We start from the raw sequence: 14,828 nt of genomic DNA, 5'->3' as shown, positions 1-14,828 counted from the left end.
CCCAACCACCTGCAGATCTGCTCCTTGCATGAGCAGCTGTGGAAACGGTTGAGACTGAGAATTCTAACACCTGTGCAGTTCTTTCCAGATTTTCAGTTCAAAGAGTAAAAATATGCAACCGAGACCAAGCCTCACCGAGCCCTCGCACCCTGTCACCAGAGCCCTATGTGGGCCTGCCCACAGAGACATTCTCCAGGGTTGAGAGGAAGCTCACACTCAAAACACGCATGCCGTGTGTGAGGGGAAGAGCTTACGAAAGTAAAGAGATATCACAAAATATTTAGACTATCTCTGGGAAGCCACTTAAGAACCTGGTAACAGTGTTTGCCTCTGGGGAGGGGAACTACTGGTTGGGGCCAAGGTTGCTGTTGTGTTGTTAGGTGCTGTCAAGTCGTCTCTGACTCATAGCTTCCCTGTGTACAACAGAACCAAACACTGCCCGGTCCTGCGCCATCCTCACAATGGTTGCTGTGCTTGAGCCCATTGTTGCAGCCACTGTGTCAACCCATCTTGCTGAGCGCCTTCCTCTTTTTTGCTGACCCTCTACCAAGCATGATGTCCTTCGCCAGGGACTGGTCCCGCCTGGTAACATGTCCAAAGTATAGCCTCGCCATCGTTGCACCATCCAGGTGGAGAGGGAGAACTACTTTTCACTCTTTACTGTTTCGTATCTCCTGAATTGTGTATCACACGTAGGAATTACCCATTTAATGTGAGTAAAGTTTTTAATGCATAGGGAAAATACTAGAAGGTAACTCATCAAAATGTTAATAGTGGTTGTCTCAACTGTGGGTTTATAGAAAGTTACTAATTTGATATTTTAGACTTTGATGTATAGACCAGGCTTTCTATATTCAGCATGAAATTCCTTTTAAAATCAGAAAAAAATGAAAATATAAAATCCATCCTTTCTTTTGATTTTAGAGTACACAATGAGAAAATAAAGTGTAAACTATATATATGTAAATGAAGAACACCTACTATGTGTCTTATTAACTACCTCATTTAATTCTCACAACAATACTATTGAGTAGATATTTGTTATCATTCCTGCTTTATTGATGAGGAAGATAGATTCAGAGAGGTGAAATAGTTTCCTCAAAGGCTCATAGCTAATAAGTGATTGTTGTTGTTAGGTACCATCCGGTCGGTTCCAACTCATAGTGACCCATGTACAAGAGAACGAAACACTGTCCCATCCTGCGCCATCGTCGCAATCGTTGTTATGCTTGAGCCCGTTGTTGCAGCCACCCTGCCAATCCATCTTGTTGAGAGTCTTCCTCTTTTTTGCTGACCTTCTACTTTACCAAGCATGACGTCCTTCTCCAGGGACTGGTCTCTCCTGATAACCTGTCCAAAGCACGTGAGACGAAGTCTCGCCATTCTTGCTTCTAAGGAGCGTTCTGGCTGTACTTCTTCCAAGACAGACCTGTTCATTCTTCTGGCAGTCCATGGTATAGTCAATATTCTTCACCAACACCCTAATTCAAAGGCATCGACTTTTCTTCAGTCTTCCTTATTCATTGTCTAGCTGTCGCATGTATATGAGGTGAGTGAAAACACTATGGCTTGGGTCAGGTGCACCTTAGTCCTTAAAGTGAGGTCTTTGCTTTTTTAACACTTTAAAGAGGTCTTTTGCAGCAGATTTGCCCAATTCAATGTGTCATTTGATTTCTTGACTGCTGTTTCCATGGGTGTTGACTGTGGAACCAAGTAAAATAAAATCCTTGACAACTTCAACATTTTCTCCGTTTATCATGATGTTGCTTATTGGTCCAGTTGTGAGGATTTTTGTTTTCTTTATGTTGAGGTGTAACCCATACTGAAGGCTGTAGTCTTTGATCTTCATCAGTAAGTGTTTCAAGTCCTCTTCACTTTCACCAGGCAAGGCTGTGTCATCTGCACAATGCAGGTTGTTAAAACAGTCTTCCTCCAATCCTCATGTCACATTCTTCTTCGTATGGTCCAACTTCTCAGATTATTTGCTCAGCATACAGATCGAATAAGTATGGTGTAGAGCTGGGATTTAAATTTGTCTTATATGATTCAAAAAAAAAAAAAAAAGCATGTTTTTCTACTCTTCCAAGCTGCTCCAGGTCACATAGTGAATGCGTGGGAAAAGGCTTGGCAACTGCTGAACATCATTTGCACGCTTCGCAGGATAGCTCAGGTTATCTGGTCTTCCAGACACAGGAAGGATTGGCCAACAGATGCCAAATCTTTTCCCTGCGCTGTGACTTTAGATAAGCAAAGAAGGAAATCAGGGAGGTAAATCAAAGCACTGAAGCTCACATTTGTTAGAAACATGCCTCCCTCCACCTATCATCCACCTATTCACTGACCAAACGTGTACTGGGCATCTGCTATGAAGAGGGCCCTCAGCTAGTGCTGGGGGCACAGAGATAAACATAAAAAGAGACACAGTACCTGTGCTCATTGGAACTGATAGACTAGTGGGGGAGGCAGACATTAATAAAAGACACGCAAATAGTGTAAAATGACTACCATGATAAACGGATTATGTAACAAAGCTCAGTGATTCCGCTGTCCACATCTGATATACGACCAACTCCTTAGTGGTTAAGTGTTTGGCTGCTAACAAAAAGGTCAGCAGTTCAAATTCACCAGCTGCTTCTTGGAAACCCTGTGGGATGGTTCTATTCGGTCCTATAAGGTTGCTATGAGTCAGAATCGACTCGATGGCAATGGTTGCTTTTATTTTATTTTATTTTTTTGTTCTACTCAAGACTGTCTACAGTCTGGTTCTAACTCACCACGGGGTCCTCCCTGATGGAAACCTAGCCACAATCAAACCTGTCTCCGCACCTTCTCCAAACTCTCCCTCAGCTTCCCTATCGAGCCTTTCAATGCTCATGTCATTTCCTCAGCTGGGACAGCCTTTCTCCCTCATACTATCTCTTAATATCCTGCTCTCCTCAGTCATGCAAATTTGACTCCAGAGCCCACTTTTTAAGGAAGGACCCAGGATAGCTCATCTCATTTTTAATTGAGAAGTCCCCTTTTAGTTTATCTCAGGAAAGAGGAAGACATGACTACCACTGTCGTCAACTTTGTCTACACAGGAGTGTTATCTTTATTCACAATTATTAAGTCTTGAATCAGTGGGTGGGCTCCAGAGAGTCTATGAACCCCTACAATTAAATGCAAATGTTTGTTTGTCAGTGTGGCATTTTTGTGAGAATAGAGTTTGCAGAGGACACTGTGAGTTGATACCCAGGAATCCATCCACCTGAGGACAGTGCCAAACAAGAGGAAGAGCCAAGTTGAGATAACCAGAGAGAAACAGAGTCAGATTCCTGAGCAGACTGTGCTTGAAGCCTTCCCTGACTCAGAACATGTTTAATTCTAAGTCAATAATTGCTTAAGAAGAAAGGGGGGAAATGGAAGGGAAGGTAAAGGAAAGGAAAAGAAGTGGATAAATCCTACCTATCCATGAGGTTCTTTCTCAAAAGCCGTTTCTACCCTGATGACTTCTCCAATTCTCCAATATGGTATCAGTTTCTCTCTGCTCTGTGCTCCACTTGGCAACTCAGTTGCCCTTTGTGTGGAGTACCAATTACATTTCTGCCTTGTGCTACAGTTGCTTGAGATAAGCATCTCAAGCACAGGTTCTAGGACATAATTGTGTTTTTATTTCCAGCAGCATCTAGCACAAAGTCTGGCAAAATAAAGGAAAGAAAAGGAGAGACAGAAGGAGGAAATATTTATTGGACACCTAGCAAGTACGAAGATCTGTGCTAGACCCTTTCCTACCTACTTCATTTAACAAATACAAGAGGCGAGTATTTGTATTACCATTTCAAAAAGGAGGAAACTGAGTATGTTGCCCAAGGTTGCACAGCTAGTAGGTGGTAGAGAAGATACTCAAGATCACTGCTAACTAATTTCTCACTCAACAACACATTGCCTTTGTAACTTGTTACATTGTTGAACTAACAAAACACCAGTAGAGTCTAACAAGGCTTTATGAGGACAAGGCTGGGTGAGAGAGTCTCAAGATTGCCTACGTTTCCCCTAAAATACACTTCAATAAACATTTTTTAGTGTGAAGGGTGTAGGACGTCATCACATGATAAAGGTAAAGGAAAGGAAAAGAAATGACTGGGAATCTGCTGATGTGCAGAACAATCATAGGAACAAGAAATTATCTTTTTAATTTTTTTTTTTTTTTTTTGCATTTTCATATCCAAGATTATTTAAGACTTTAAGGTAACTTTTCTGTCTCAACCTGCCCCAGTGGCACATGAACTTGTTTATTAAAGCTGAGTGATGACAGATAATGGCAAAAGCCAGCCAACTTCCTGTCTGGGGGGACATGTGAGCAGAAGGTGACAGCCAGGCACCTGACTCTTGAACAGGGAGACTAAAAATACAATCAAAGAAACCACTGGAGACATGACTGCAGTTCCCATGAGAAGTTTATGCCTCAAGGCGAACACTCCCCCTGCTCCCCCATCTCCACTGTCCCTCCTCTGCTTTCCTTCCATGATCTCCAAAACCTGGGGCCCTAAGAGGTTCCACCAATGTAATTCCACATCTCCCTAAAGGTTCCTTCAAATTCACTCCAGAATACCTGAAGTTCTCATTTGGTCTGAATCAGCAAAGTCTAGGTGGTCTTGTTGTTATTGCAAAGGGTTTATGAAGACAGTGGAATATTTCTCTTTAGTGCCAACAAATCAATGCATAAAGAGAGAGTAAGTTGTTTGAGAGTGTTTCAGAATTCACCTTAGGGTTTTTTGGTCACCATTTCTCTTTCCAGACAACAGATACCCGTTGCCGTCGAGTCGATTCCGACTCATAGCGACCCTACAGGACATAGGGTTTCCGTGGTGGATTTGGACTGCCGACCTTTTGGTTAGCAGCCGAATGCTTAGCCACTGTGCCACCAGGGTTCCAGACAATAGATACTAAAAGTAAAGCTGTTCTTTTGTATTGATGTTAATGAGGGGTCTGATCTTAATTTTCCATTCTTACCTCTCTCCCTCCTTCCTAGGTGACGTACCCAGCTCCAACTCCATGGGAATATGCCTCCCACTCACCCAGGATATCCTCTGCTCCCTCTAGAATTTCCATCCTTGGTCTAGACTTGACTGAGAGGTCTGCTGGCTCCTGGAAGCCGTATGGGTTGAGCAGGAAAGGAGGGAGCTAAAACCTACAAAAGACCCACTCACTAAGGCAAGGCAGGTTCTGGGGGACTGAGACAACTATAGAAGTGGACCAACCTCAGAAGTGAAGTCATAAGGGAAAGGAAAAGGTCAGTGCACAGAAGCCATACTAGAAAAATAGTTTTGAGAGAAATACCAATTACTGGTAATAATCTGAACATTTGAGCTTCAAAAGCCAGAACCCTAAAGGATTCTAGGTATAAAGTTTATGCCAAAACAGTAGATGTAGGAGAATGGATGATAATGTAAGGGTCAGCTTTTCCCACTCTGGAGGAGATCAAGATTCCCAGGAAGAGAGAGTCTATCAATAGAGTAAGAAGCAGGGTCTTCTGAGATGATGAAGAAGTGGGTACCGGAGATGACCTGCATCCTATCTCCCAACCCAGGCCAAAATTCTGGAGTAATGGGGTATGGAAAAACCCATTACAGGTGGCGGACCTGAGAACAAAAGAATGCATGCTTTGATTACCAAATTGAAATTTTATAGTAATTCTTATAACAACAGCAGAAGAGGAACTGGAGGGTGTAGTTTCCAGACAAAGGCACCTGAGGCAGTCGCTCCAAGTTCCCTGTAGTCACAGAGTGGCACAGGGGAGCAAAGAGGGGGCACCGAGAGGACTGGCAGCCCTGAAGAGGCCTTGCAAACAGGATAAAGAGAATGAAAAGTGACTCACCAGGACTGAGGACCAGAACCAGGTGAGATCGTGGACCTTCAGGTGATGCCAGTGGGAAGGGGGCAATGACCAGAAAGAGACCGATGGGAATCCAGATTCTCCAGCAGATGGGGCATGGACCAATGATGCTAATGGCCATGATGACCCTGGGCCAAAAGTCCTTTGCTGTGATGCCCTGGCACTGCGTAAACACCCGCTGGAACTATGTAAGCACCCCTAATCCTGGGACAATGACACCTTCCTGAAGTGAGTTTTCATTGACTACAACTTCCGCCACTGGTAGAATGGGGAGCTCAGAACAGACATTAAATTCGATGATAGAAAAATAATAGGTTACACCATGTTTTGTTTTGTTTTGTTTTGTTGCACCTGAGTTTTTAGCCTAAGATTTAGATCCTCTATACTAATGAGAACTCGAAAAGAACAATATGAAGCTCAAAACAGGCAAAAATAATCCATGATTATAGATACTGGAGTAGTGGTTACCCTTGGGGAGGGCCTGTCTGGGAAGGGCACAAAGAAGTGTTCTGAGATGCTAGGAATATTCTAGATCTTGATCTTGGTGGTGGTTACATGGTTGTATCCACCGTTACCCATTGTCATCGAGTGACTTCTGACTCATGGCAACGCCATGTGTGTCAGACTAGAACTGTGCTCCATAATGTTTTCAATGGTGACTTTTGGTTGGGGCCTTGAGTAATTTCTGAGGTGGTCCCTATATTCATCTACTAATTAACAAGAGCAACACACTCATTCATTTATTCACACATTCGTCTACTCAACAAATATTTATTGAGTGTCTACTATGTACCAGGTATTATACAAGCCAAGAAGCCAACCCAAGCTATCAAGTCAGTCACTGACCTACCTCAAGGCTACCTCATCCATGTAGGTCTTCCCTCATCCATACAGATCATTAGCAAATAAAGTAATATAAAAGTAAGCAATATCAGGACCTTCACCAAAGTCTCCTCAAACTGCCATCACAACAGAAGTTATGTCACTGCCCCAGAAGGTGTTGAGGAAGTACCAGGTGGGTTCTTCTCAGGCCCAGGCCAGATGACCAGGCTCCCACTCCAGTGTCTCCCTTTCTTTCCTCATGTAGGGCCCAGGGACTCAGCCTGTTCTTTTTTCTTCTAAGCTGCCACTGCTGCTCTGTATCTTGGAGATCCTTCCCTCCAAAGATTAAATGCAGGGCAAGTATGCTCTCCCTGGCATCACATCTTCTTGCTGGCCTGCAAATAAACTCACCAACCCTTAGTCTTCCATGAGGGTTTTTTTTTGTACTTTAGATGACGGTTTATAGAATAAACTAGCTTCTTATTAAACAATTAGTACACATATCAACACTCTCCCTTCTTGACCTTGGATTCCCTATTACCACCTTTCCTGTCCCTTCCTGCCTTCTAGTCTTTGCCCCTGGGCTGAGGTGCCCCTTTAGTCTCATTTTGTTTTATGGACCTGTCTAATCTTTGGCTAAAGGGTGAACCTCAGGAGTGACGCCATTACTGAGCTGAAAGGGTGTCCAAGGACAATACATTCCATGAGTTTTTTTTAAATAAAAATGAAAGTAACAAATTTAGCAAAGTTCTCCAAACAAACAAATGGCCAAGTTTGAAAATCTTACCAGTTCTTATAGCCAATGTCCTAGATCTATAGTTTCTAGCTGCCTTGGTTATTTAGAACTCCAGTGGTTGAAGGTCCAGTTAGGACAAGGGAGGGTCCTTGTTTCTCTGGAGGCCAAGCTAGGTGACATCCATCTCAAAGGACCCTGCCTCCCTCACTTGTGAACAGGTCTTTTGGGCCTTTCCTTGTAGAGGCTTCTCTTACCTTTACCTTTCTAAAAGCTATGTGGAGAAAGTATGTTTCTTACCATAACTGGCCAATAAATTATGTCCAGGTCACTGCAAAGTTCCTCTACTGGGCAGCTCAATTACAGTACTTGCCACACCCAAAGTTTCCTCCTCGAGGAAAGTGTCCCACTCCATGCCATAGCTGATCGGACCAAGGGACCCTTGACCAAGGGCAACCAGTGTGTAAGCTGGCCAGGAACCCGTGAAGTTGCCAGACATGAGAAGCTCCACTCAAATAGGGACAGTGATGACTGGCTTCGCCAATTGAATTCTCTCTTTCTGGACTGGGAAATTCTGGAATAGAAGTAATCAGTGGGTGACAGGAAGAGACGAAGAGAACACCTAAAAAAAGAAGCAGAGGCTAAGAGAGCAGCTGAGTCACATCAATAGTGTGACAATTAAGAAACTCTTGTTGCTGGGTGGGGTGGGGGACATCGGATAATCTGACTCCTTTTGGTTTCAGCCCCACAAACGTGGTATCAGCTTCCATGGGTGTTTTCAAATAACAGAAAACCCCAACTCTGGCACAATTTTCTCCACCTATAACTCTGACCAATTAAAGTACTGCATCTGTCCAGTTTATTGCAATAATCAGTACAATATGACCCTGATAAAATCATTTAAGCATGATCTTCTATAGTCCTAATCCAGAAGAAAACAAAGATTCAGGGACAATTTAGCGAAATGTTCTCACAGTTCAATGTCAGCCCAGTTTATCCCAAGCAAAAGCCATTCAAAGTAAAGTAAAAATTAACAGAACAGACCGATGATGGGAAGAAACTCCTATTAAGCATCTGTTACATGCCAGAACCTTACAAACATCATCTCATTTAATCCTCATAATAACTCTCGTTGCAAGGTAGATATTATCATTATCCTAATTTTTCAAATGAGAAAGCTGAAGCTCCATTTAAGTAGCTTGTCCACAGCCACGCAGCAAATAAGTGACTGAACTAGGATTTAAACCCAGGTCAGCCTGGCTCCTAAGCCCAGGTTCTTTCCACTCTATTATTCTGCTTTATAAGAGACAATTGTAGGTAACTAGACATGTTTCATATCTAAAGAGACTCCAACCACTGAAAACAATCTTGCAGGTCTACATGTATTGACCTATAACAATCTCCAAAATATATTGTGAAGCAAAAAAAAAAGATGCAAAATAGTGTGTATAGTATGCCAATATTTGTGTTTAAAAAATGGGGCAATGAGTAGGATTTATATACATATACATATACCGGCATATGCATAGAATATGAAGACTAGCAAGACACTCCTAACAGTAAAGATGGCAAAATGTTTCATTGCCTTCCTCCCTGTATTTCTGAGTTTGGAACAGGGGCACATATTACCCTTTCAAGGAGTAGATAATTTTTAAAAACCCACAAAGTGATCGCAATTTGTCCTTTATGGTAGTTTCAAGCATAAAAATAGTCCCAGTTTTCTATGTGTAAGACTTCTAAGCAGGTAGTCCAGGGGCAATAGGAATCAGAAAGTGGGTTAAATAGACACCCAGGAGCCCACAAGACTCTTCTCATACTTTTGTAAGAATTAACACTCATACGAAAAGTGTTAAAATAGTCTCCAACAGAAACTCGCTATTTTTTGCCTGGTAAGTGAAAGAGATTTTGAAAATTTAGGGGTTAGGGATTCTCAGAGTAGAAACCAAAAAAACCAGACCCATTGCCATCAAGTTAATTCTGACTCATAGAGGAACCAATAATAAATAAAGCTTGCCCTAAGCAAAGTTAGGAGCCCGGGTGTCTCAGTGGTTAAGAACTTGGCTGCTAACCAAAATGTCGGCAGTTCAAATTCACCAGCTGCTCCTTGGAAACCCTGTGGGGCAGTTCTACTCTGTCCTATAGGGTCGCTATGAGTTGGAATTGACTCCATGGCAATGGGTTTGGGTTTTGGTTTTGTTAAGCAAAGTTAGAAAGTGAGTAGAGAGTGTTTCTGGAAGCTTCTGTCCCCCTGGGGGGCCCAGCACACCACTTACTCTGTCTCTGGCCTCCTTGCCCAGCTCTCTAATTCAAACCAACCTCTCTATTGAGGCTTTTCACTTGGGAGAAAATGAAAAAAGAAGAAGAAACTTTAAGCCCTAATAAACTTCAGATTATCAAAGATTTATGTATCAACGTTAGAAACGTAACAAGACTGAATGAAATCATAGGTGAATGAGCATGTGATCAAACAATAGGGAAGACCTTTCTAAAAATGAACACCAGAGACAAAAACTATCAAGGAAATGATTGACACGTCTGACTAAATATGAGTTTTAATTTTTTGTACATATTTTAAAAAGGTTATCAGGTCCTGCACAGAGCTAGTGAAAACTGTAGAACAAAATTCTAACTCACACACACACACAAAGCCCAGACTTTACTGGTCTGTCAGAGACTGGAGAAACCCTGGGAGTATGGCCCCCGGACTCCCTTTAAACTCAGTACTGAAGTCACTCCTGAGGTTTACCCTTTAGCCAAAGATTAGACAAGCCCATAAAACAAAATGAGACTAAAGGGGCACACCAGCCCAGGGGCAAGGATGAGAAGGCAGGAGGGGACAGGAAAGCTGGTAACGGGGAACCCAAGGTGGAGAAGGAGAGAGTGTTGACATGCTGTGGGTTGGCAACCAATGTCACAAAACAATGTGTGTATTAACTCTTTAATGAGAAACTAATTTGCTCTGTATACTCCCATCTAAAATACAATTTAAAAAAACTTAAAAAAAAAAAAGGCTATAATGAAAATTGGGTCAAATGACAAACAGAAAAATATTTGTAGCACGCATTACAAAGGATGAGTCTTGAATATCTAGAGAATTTTTCTAGTGCTCTTGAAAAATCACCACCGAACTAAAAGAAGAACAAGAAACAGAAGCCCAAACTCCATTCTCAGTGGAGCTGGAAACATCGGTAACCTCGGACCACAGAGCACTAAGGCTGGGTGAGTAACTTTGCTGAGAGAAGGAAGGTCAGACCAAGTGCCAACAGAAAACAAGCTTGTCCCCCAAACCCTAAAAAGCAGGAATTAAAGTTCCAGGGAAACTGCAAGGTAAAGATAGGTGGGGGCTGATAACAGGGAGTGGGTTTAAGAAGTTAAGCCTCCTGACCCTCACCCCACCTTCTGTAGTCGGATAACGGCCGATTCCCACACCCACAGAGAAGAAGGTTTATTATCTGGAGAAAGCAAGCCAGACAGATTCTGGACTCAGAGACACCGGAAACTGAGGAAGACAGGTGGAAATGTCGCACTGCAAATAAGGGTAGTTAAGTAAAAATTGTACCCACACCTATACACCCACATAGACACACTCAGGAACACTTGCAGGTGGCTTATAACCCCTTTAGACAAGAGACTAAAGGATCCTTATCGGGATGAACTGAAGAAAAAAAAAAAACTAGAAAAAGTCCAACAGATACTGACATTTGGGAATTGCCAATAGAAAACCCAATAGTCCCTGTAAAACCCTCCTGTCTACAAGCCTCTCACCCCATTCCCTGTATGTCAAGCTTCAAACGAGTCTATTAAGGTCTCAATCTTAAATATGACTAGACAGTCAAGGATCAAATAACCAAGAAGGTACTTGAGGAAACCTTCTGTAACAGGTTGAATGGTGGCCCCTAACAAGATACATCCATGTCCTAATTTCCAGAACCTGTGAATATGACCCTATATGGCAAAAGATGTGATTATGTTAAGGATCTTAAGGAGTGGTTTATCCTGGATTACCTGGGCGGTCCCTAAATGCAATCACATGTATCCTTATGGGGCACAAACACATGGAGGGGAGCCCGCACAGATGAGGAGGAGGCCATGTGACCACGGATGCAGAGACTGCAGTGATGTGACCACAAGTCAAGGAATGCTGACGGATCCCAGAAGTTGGAAGCGGCAAAGCATGGATTCTCCCCTAGAACTTCCTGAGGGAGTACAGCCCTATCAACACCTTGATTTCTGGCTTCTGGAACTGTGAAAGAATACATTTCTGTTGTTTCAAGCCACCCAGTTTGTGGTCATTTGTTACAGCAGCAGTAGGAAACCGATACACTGTCTAAGGTAGAAGTTGGAGACCTACACAAGCAAGCAGGGAAACGGAACTTGAAGGGAAGAGAGAAAGCAGAAGAAAACTTCGCATACCATAAGGAGCCCCGGTGGTGCATTGGTTAAAGCACTTGGCTGCTAGCCTGAAGGTCAGCGGTGCGAACCCACCAGCCGCTCCATGGGAGAGAAGACCCGGCAGTCTGCTCCTGTAAAGATTACAGCCTAGGAAACCCTATGGGGCAGTTCTACCTGTCCTGTACGGTCGCTATGAGTCAGAATTGACTCAACGGCACATGACAACAACATGTACTTTTCATGGTAAGCTATTGTAGGTCATGACCCTTTAAAATAAAGATTTATACAAGAAAGAAGACATGAGATTCAAGAACAGAAGATCCAACATAGAAAAGAGATAAGAAGAACTCACAGGCTGACGGCAAAGGGAAGGGAGTCCCAGCATAACAGCGCGCTTCAGGCCTGGAGGGCAACCATTTCTGACCAGAGCAGGAGCGCAGCAGGGAAAAGAACTGATCTAAAATTGATGCATCGAGAGATAGCAATGTACACAAATCATTTAGAAGAAACAGCTAATCAAAATGACAGTAATTGCTCCTAAAGATTGGGCTGGAGCAAGGAAGAGGAGCAGAAGATTGCTACTTTTTTTTTTTATAAGACTTTTAGCTATAGTTGACTTTTTAAGTTATTTTTATGAAATACTTCAAACACCCTTATTATTTCTTTAGCATGCACATTTAAAACGTTTTTAATATGTATTTGCAAAGTAACTTCCAGAAAGAGGTTTCCATTTATACTTCCACCTGCAATGAATGAAAATGCCTATGTTACTCCACTCTTGCCAACATTGAATATTATACTATATATACTCTTGGCCGACATGATACACAAAACGTTATTTTACTGTTGACTTAATTTGCCTTTTGGATTACTATGAGGTTTGGCATTTAAAAATATATTTGTTGACCATTTGATCGTCATCTTTTATAGATTACCTGTTCATGTCCTTCGTTCATTTATTTCTATTAGGATGTTCATCTCACCCATATTAAATAAAAGTGAAAGAATGTTTATGAGAACATTGGTTTTGAACAGCCAAGTAGATGAGAACAACCTGAACTTTCAGCTACGGGTACTGATGCACTAAATTACTGTACCGTTAAATGCCATTCAGCTACTATAGTGTTTGGACATGTCGTCAGGAGGGATCAGTCCCTGGAGAAGGACATCCTGCTTGGTAAAGTACAGGGTCCGCAAAAAAGAGGAAGACCCTCAACGAGATGGATTGACACAGTGGCTGCAACAATGGGCTCAGGCATAATAACAATGATTGCGAGCATGGAGCAGGACGGGGCAGTGTCTCGTTCTGCTGTGCAGAGGGTCGCTATGAGTCAGAACGGACTTGAGGGCACCCAACAATAACAATAACAACTATAGTGTTGCTATAGAAATGCGACTATTCACGTGAAAATATGATTACAATATAACACAGGAAAAATAAACAAATTAAAAACAGTGTGTCCAATTAGGAGCCATTCTTATGTAACATGTAATGATATGACAAACATATATACAGCACTTACTGTGTACCAGGCCCTTAACAAATACCACAGCTCTAGGAAGTAGGCTCTGTTATCACCCCTGTTTTACTGAAAATGAAACTGGAGCACAGGGAAATTGTGAAACTTGCTCCAAGTCACACAGCCAGAGAGTGGGGGAGCCGGAATTTAAATCCCAGCCGTCTGTCTCCAAATCTGTGCTATTAACCACCCTGCAATCTGCCTCTGTACGTGCCAACGCTTAGAAAATGACATAGGCGTATATACACCAAAGAGCAGATACACCATATTGTCTCTGAGTGGGGGGGGGGGTAGGCAATTGTTATGTTCTTTTTGCTTGTATGGGTTTCTAATTTTTTCCGTAATAAGTTTGTAATTCTACTGCAATTTAAAAATATTAAAAAACTGCATTTTGAAAAACAAAATATATTCTCTTAACCTATCAGATAGGACCTATTTTAGCGAGCGGGAAAAAGAGGAGACCTGGTTTCTAGTCCCAACTGTCTCACTCATGGCACATAGTAAGTGCTCAATAAAACAAGTGTTCACTGATCATCTACTTTGGTGTCAGACAGTATACTTGAAGCAATACGTGCTATTACTATTACTATTGTCAGGATTAACTGTGCAACCTTAAGTAAGTCAGCAAGCCTCTCTGTGCCCCAGTAAATGAGATTAGCCTGAAGATAACAATGGCAGCTGTGGTTTGACTGAACCATGCGAATGGGGTGATCCTGCTAAAGGTTACTGGCCATTTTAGGAGGGAACGAAGGAGGGAGTATTTGTCTTTTAAGAGACTATTCAGAAAAGGCATAAAACCTGAACTACACAGAGGCCCCTCCACGCCATGGGAAGGGTTTTTCTGAAGTTAGAGTGTTGGAGTTGTGGATGGGATTCTGAGCATGAAGTTGCTGAGTCCCTCCCTCCACATAACGAGTGACTGTTTCCCTGCCCGTCAATGGGGCTGAGAGTGTAAGCAGGTGAGGACAGAGAAAGGGTGAAGGGGCGGGTTTGGGGGTGGGTAACTGACTTGGAGACATCACCAGGCAAGGCTTAACCAGCCCGGTGGAAGTAACTTGCTCTGTATCTTCAAGATGCCCTGGGGAAACTAAACCAATACAATTGGCTTAAACCGCAGCACCCTTTACTCAGAATTCAACAGAGCTGGTTCATGGTTGATTTTTCCTCCCTCTTTCCATTCTCCCTTCCTTTCTGGACCTCATCAATCCTGCCCGAACTCCAGCCTCAACAAAGCTAACACCATTGTCCATGGTCTTTGAACCTGGATCCCTCATTCACCCCATTCTCAGACTTTAGCTTTCTGTTCCCCTCCACTGCTGACCCACGGCTGACCCAACAAGATGCCACCCCCCAAATCCGCAACCAGGGGCAAGATCTGATACTTGTCCCTGATCCCTGGGAATGATCTGATACTTGACCCTGGTCCCTGGGAATGATGTGATACTTGTCCCTGGTCCCTGGGAATGATGTGATACTTGACCCT

The 14,828-nt window shown here is 42.8% G+C and overlaps 1 protein-coding gene across 2 annotated transcripts in view; it reads right to left on the bottom strand.

Moving 5' to 3' along the window:
• The window catches only part of KLHL6 (kelch like family member 6), a 67,138-nt gene that overhangs the window by 23,968 nt on the left and 28,342 nt on the right, over positions 1-14,828 (bottom strand). The gene's annotated exons all lie outside the window — the stretch shown is intronic.

This window comes from Trichechus manatus, unplaced genomic scaffold (genome assembly GCF_000243295.1).
Source record: "Trichechus manatus latirostris isolate Lorelei unplaced genomic scaffold, TriManLat1.0 scaffold00092, whole genome shotgun sequence".
NCBI classification, from domain to species: Eukaryota; Metazoa; Chordata; class Mammalia; order Sirenia; family Trichechidae; genus Trichechus; species Trichechus manatus.
This window is presented reverse-complemented; position numbering and strand designations above follow the sequence as displayed.